The sequence below is a fragment of the Amphibalanus amphitrite genome, unplaced genomic scaffold (assembly GCF_019059575.1).
Source record: "Amphibalanus amphitrite isolate SeventyFive unplaced genomic scaffold, NRLGWU_Aamphi_draft 000605F_arrow, whole genome shotgun sequence".
Taxonomy (NCBI): Eukaryota; Metazoa; Arthropoda; class Thecostraca; order Balanomorpha; family Balanidae; genus Amphibalanus; species Amphibalanus amphitrite.
The window spans coordinates 390,020-396,019 of record NW_024882099.1 but is presented as its reverse complement, the minus strand read 5'-3'; positions in this window follow the sequence as shown (position 1 = coordinate 396,019).

The window sequence follows — 6,000 nt, the reverse complement described above, 5'->3', positions numbered from 1 at the left end:
TTGAAGTGACCTCACCTCATAAAAAGTTTCAATGTCTGTCATAGCTACACCGAGTGACCGATCGCTTTGAAACTTTCAGCGATTGCTAAGAGCAATAGCATGTACAAAATGTATATCTCAGAATTTTGATGTCGATGACCTAAGGTCAGGTCAATTTTGCGACCTCCCCATTATAAGTCAATGGGAGAAAATTGAAATGCGCCTCTTTTGGACAAAAGACATTATAAACACTGCCAAACACTGAATTACAAGTGGTTTAGACACACTGAACATGAAAATGGTGTCCGTGACCCCTGTTTATACCCTGAGGTCATCTTAGGTCACGAATGGTATCTAACAGTTTTTCGCAAATAACTTTTGATAGAGGCATGCTAGAGCGATGAAAACGCCTTAGATGTGTTCATCTCGACGATACGGATCGACTGATATGCAACATGACCCTTTCCGGTCAGGTCATGACCTTGACCTGAGGTCAAATTTTCAAGTTGACCTTTCAAGGTCAAGTTATAGTTCATTCGATGCGTCTTGACGAGAGGAACACGATGCCGGTAAAAGTAAGCTCGTACAAGGCTTGGGTCAAAAGTTATTGCAGAAAAACTGTTTCCGAAAAAATCGGCTATTTTTGCAGTTTTTGCCCCCTGCAGGCAAAACCGTTGACGTTAGGTCAAATCTGAGAACATTATTCAGAAAGGGCGTTAATAGGGCTATCGAATGCGCTTTTCCGCGGCGCTGTAGCTCTATTGGTTCCCGAGTTATGCGTTGGCTTCTTGGAAATTGTCGACATTCGACCTGGAAATCGGCGAAATTTTGCCTTCAATGACCTCTGGTGACCTGACCTTTGACCTGACCAAAAAATTGACCGAAGTGATTTCGTCATTATTTTTTCCGCTCTTTCGAACGCCACCTTCCGCGTATCGCTACGTGGCCCAGGAGCCGAGTTAGAAGGGGGGGTGTTCAAACACCCCCCCCCCCCCCAGCAGGGCGTGGAAATCCAGGACCCCCAGCAGGGCGCGGGATATGTCAGTAAAAGCGAAGGAATAAATAGATTTATGTGCAGGGTCAGTAATAAGATAAGCAGTTCCATGTTATTTCCTCATTAAATCGTGAAACAGGGAGTTATTGGAGACTTCGCCAGCACGTGTCGTTTTCGCTATTTTCACATGAGTTTTACTTGGCCTAAATCAAACAAATTGTCCGATCAAAGAACAAAACGAACGTTAAGTCTAATGAATAAGTCATCTATAAGTTATCTATAAGTCTAATGAAAAAGTTGAACGGAATTGCTAACGTCATTGCCGCTCAATATGTCATTCAAGACGCTCTATGAAAAAGACCCAACCAGTGCTGCGTAGTCGATGAAATTTCAGTGACTTCGGCTCCAACTCCGATTCCCGTATCCAAATATCGACTCCGACTCCTCCGGGCAGAACTGTCAATTCACAAAGACTCCGACTCTGACTCCGACTCTGCAGCCCTGGTAAGTCTGTGGAGTCGATGACTTTTCGGTGACGTTCGACCCATACTCCGACTACAGCTTTTAAAAATCAACCGACTCCGAGTCGGAACAGAACCGCTGGCTCTGACTACAACTCCGCAGCCCTGGCCCGATAGCCGCCTAAAACAACTTTGATGTGTGATCTTCTTCGTACGTACATTGTTAATGTTATTTTAAACAAGGGGTGGAAAGGGGATCAGACGAATCCTTCACAAACAGGGATCTCCTGTTGCGGATCAATCAGCTGCTGGAACATGAGGCATACACACCACGCATCTCATTTCATCGGTTTCCTAACGACACTGCACCAATGTTATAAGCTCTGATCAATGCAGTGCGAGCATCGATGTGACATTTGTGTACCAAGTTTGAGTGTTATCCGCCCAGCCGTTCTTGAGATATGGAAGCGACACCCCGCACGTGCGCACGTGCAGTAGCACCGTCATAGTGACACATGGAAATGCATTGGCCACTGGGTGCCTGACTATTGACGAAATTTAACTGTAATGGGCCCAGCCATTGCGGAATTACATTATGTGGAACAATTTCGACACCCCTAAGTTGGCACGTGGCACGTGCCGTAACAATTAACTAAGATGAAGAAAATCAAGCGAAATTCGGAGAAGAAGGACTAAGCCTACCAAATACCTATGTATGACATATTGTCAAACTGCTGTACCATTGTGAGTAAACGACCATTGAAAAGGTCGTACAAGCCGATGGGACTGAGCGTTTCAATACACACCGTCTTGCGCATTTTATTTTCGTTATTACCTAAATGCTGCTTGACATTTTTGGCTTTCAAGCATTTAAGACATTTTTTATCGTCTCAAGTCCAGTAAGATTACCTCCAACTCGTGGGAATATGCACTTCAAGCCAACTAACACACCACACCCACGTGTGTCATAATGCTGAGAGATGGCGTTCACTCGGCTTGCTCCTAACTTACGATAATTCTCTCGCTAGATGGCAGGCCTGATCCCAATGTCGCGGATCCCAATGTTAATTTCCACGAGACACCAATCCAGTGTTATATCATCCATGCACAAACTTTCAAATATGTGACGTCACAGCCCAAAATTACCTCCTTCCCCAGGCCACATTACTGTCATAAAGCTGATTCTTTTTACTCTGTAGGCACCACAACAAAGTTCAGACCAAGTTTTAAGCGATTTTTCAACGAACAAACCCATTTAAATCAGAATGACTAAACGAGGTGACGTCACACTAACGGTCGCTCCATGTTGAAGATAGGGCCTTGTACAAGGCCCATTTTCAAATGAAGGGAACGAATTTCTTCAACACCAAGAGGCCGCGGGGGTTGCAACCTAGATAGATAGTGGTTTCTGAACCTCGCCGCAAACTTGGCTATCTCAACTCAAACCCCATGTTAAAGGTGGGATAGTCCCTTTAAAGCGCGTGTCCAGTAGTGTCAGTGTGCCAAATTTGGTGTGCCTAGGTCAAGGTTTTCCGGAATCGGAGGATGCCTCCTCAAAACATGTTTTTCGCCACTAACGCGTGCATTCCGCACCCCCTGATGCCGAGCATACCATATGTTAGTGGTCGAACACTGGGACATGTGACCTGCGAGTTTGGCACCTGTGCCGCCCTTCGTTTGATTTGAAGCGTCGCTCAAAGGTTTTTGCCCTTTGTAAGTTTGTCGGCACGTGGCACGCGCCATGTGACACCGGGTGACATGTGGCATCCATCATCACCTGCCTCAAGGAATTACCCGTCGAACGGTACCACCAGCATCTCGATCCGATCATCCGTTTGGACGCAATTCTAATTGCATTGGCTCGATGACCTTCCAAAGCACGGTTTTTTGGCAACGTTAAATGGCGCCTTGTCGGCTTCACCTGAATGGAGGTGGTTTTTGTTTTACTTGTTGAAGCACTTGCTGTATGTAAGGCATAGGTATAAGTTCTATGAGAAAAAAAAAACACTTTTAAATGGCCTCCTTACAATGGAATACCAAAAGATGAAATAATGAAATAATTATTGATGATTTCGACCACAGGTCATTATCAAAATAAGCCAGACAGAACTTTTGTCAGACACAACGGGAAGCTCACAATATCGGCAGAAAAATTCACATTTTCAAACATTTCACGTGAACACATTGCATATAGAGCTCACCTAAAATGCTGCTACAACTAACGAATGAAATATATGTTAATAGGTTATGTCCTATAGCCAAGACAAAGTTTCAGAATATTCCCTATAATATCTCCCCCCCCCCCCCCCTCCACACACACCCCAGAATAAATGACAACAGTGATTTAACAATCCCACAATCATTTCTAGATACGTTTACAACAAGTATCAGTAGGTACATGTGCCACATACTCGATATGCACGTCTATGAATAGGCACCTAAACGATGACATGTACTTGACACAGTCTAAAATATGAACCAGGAAGAGACATTTCTATTTAGGATTGGTTTTCGCTCGCGAATGTACAGGGATTCCATTATCTTTCGATTCGGGTGATCTTTGGCTTTGTGTAAAATTTCCACTGACAAAGGGTGGTCAGGTAAGGTCTCACCAGCATGACATGCTCTAAATTTAAAATGTTCACCCAAGTCCCTAGTGTCCCTAGTCGCGTTCTTTGCATTGAGCACATGCTCATTGAAACGTAATCTTACTGGACGCTTACATTCCCCTACGTACTGTACACGCTCATCAGTTGAAGTTGAAGTGCATAGGTTGCAAGTGACGCAGTAAACTACCCTGGTGTGGTACACTTGCCCTCGATTCCTGAACTGCATGCATTGCATCTACGCCTGCCAGACGGGCACTCAGGACGCGTCAGGTCAGATTTGATCAGAGTATGTCTTAGGGTGTTTTTACTAGTCCATGCCACTTTTACTGTTATGGATTTTTATTTAGTTGTCTGTTACTGTCGAAAAGTAGCAGTGCTTTAGCTGGAACCGGTTCGAAATCACAACACTAAGGTATTTTGACCACTATTTTCAGCTGACCTTTTAAGTCTAAAAAAGAGAACTAAGCAACAAATTTCGATGAGTTTTACGATTTGTATATATATTTTTGATTTATGATCACAGAGCACGTCATGTATGAACCTGTGAAGCATTAACGAAAATAAATTGTTGGCTATCTCCGCCATTTAAAAAATTATATATCTTAAAACGCAAAGCTCGCTCATGGACAAAATTAATTTTTCACAATCAAAAATTAAAATTGAAGGACAAAAAGTAATATCAAAGGCCGACACTCTTTCATTCAATTTCGAAATTATCATGGTTCTGAGCTGTTCAGCCTACCGGACCTGCCAATGCTCTACCCTGAATTGTCGAGTAATTTCAGTGATGTGGGGCTTCAATCATGGTCAATAAATATCAAAATTAAATTTTCTTTCAGTTTATGTCAGTTTTGTTGCTTTTTAAGCATTGGAAACTGCATTTAGTTGAAGTTGAATGCACCACCGCCATTGGTGTCCTTGGTCACCCTGTTCCACTAAATGTAATATTTTTCTAAAACTAGACTATGTCGGTGTCTGAAACATTTACCAAAAATTACAAAATTGTTAACGCTACTACCTATCAAAATTTTGAAGCGCTATGATCTTGGGAAATTTTAGAAATGTATTTATGAATCTCGAACTTATATTTTTTTGGAACCGATTACTCCTGAGCAAAAACATCTGTATTTGGTAAACTTAGACTCACCTGTTAGACTCACCTGTTAGGTTTCCACGTCCCGTCCAATGCATGGGGATGGGAAGGAAACCAAGAATGGCAGAGACGCGCCAATACTCCCACGGTAAGATGGAGTAAGGTACACGTGAGAGCTGGAATAGTGCGTCTGCTAACAGATATTCGGGAATGTGACACAGGATTTAATTGAGACATTGCTCGTTGTCTGCCTGGACTCGATGAGCTTCACATGGTGGACTACTTGCTTGAAGCTTCCACCGTGACGCCCTCATGCGTCATATTCAAACAGTCGGCTGCCTAGAGCTTCTGCCAGGCTTGTCTTGAATTCGGATATGGATTCCGAGTTAACGACCTGATTGGGTAGAGAGTTCCATTCGCTGACAACTCTCTCCGAGAAGAAACGCGCCCTGGTATCGAGCTGACAGCGACGAGTCTTGATCTTGTACATGTTGCCTCGGGTGCGATGGTCGGTTGCAATGTCCCAGAGATCTGCCGGTTTTATCGGACAACGTCCTCTGAATATTTTCCAGCATTTTATCAGATCTGCCCGCAGTAGGCGTCCCTTGACAGAGTACAGGTTGAGTGATCTGAGCCGCTCTTCGTAGGTCTTGTCCTTCAGGTCCTTGACGTGACGAGTCCAGAGTCTTTGCACTGCCTCGAGTCTCTTAGAGTCTTCAACAAAACCAGTGTTCCACACCACCGACGCGTACTCAAGGACAGGGCGTATATGTGTACTGAGGACATGAACCATGAAGTCCGGCTCTCTACAGAGGGTAGCTCTCAGAAAGTTGTGGGCAACGCCACCCGCCTTCCTTGCTGCAC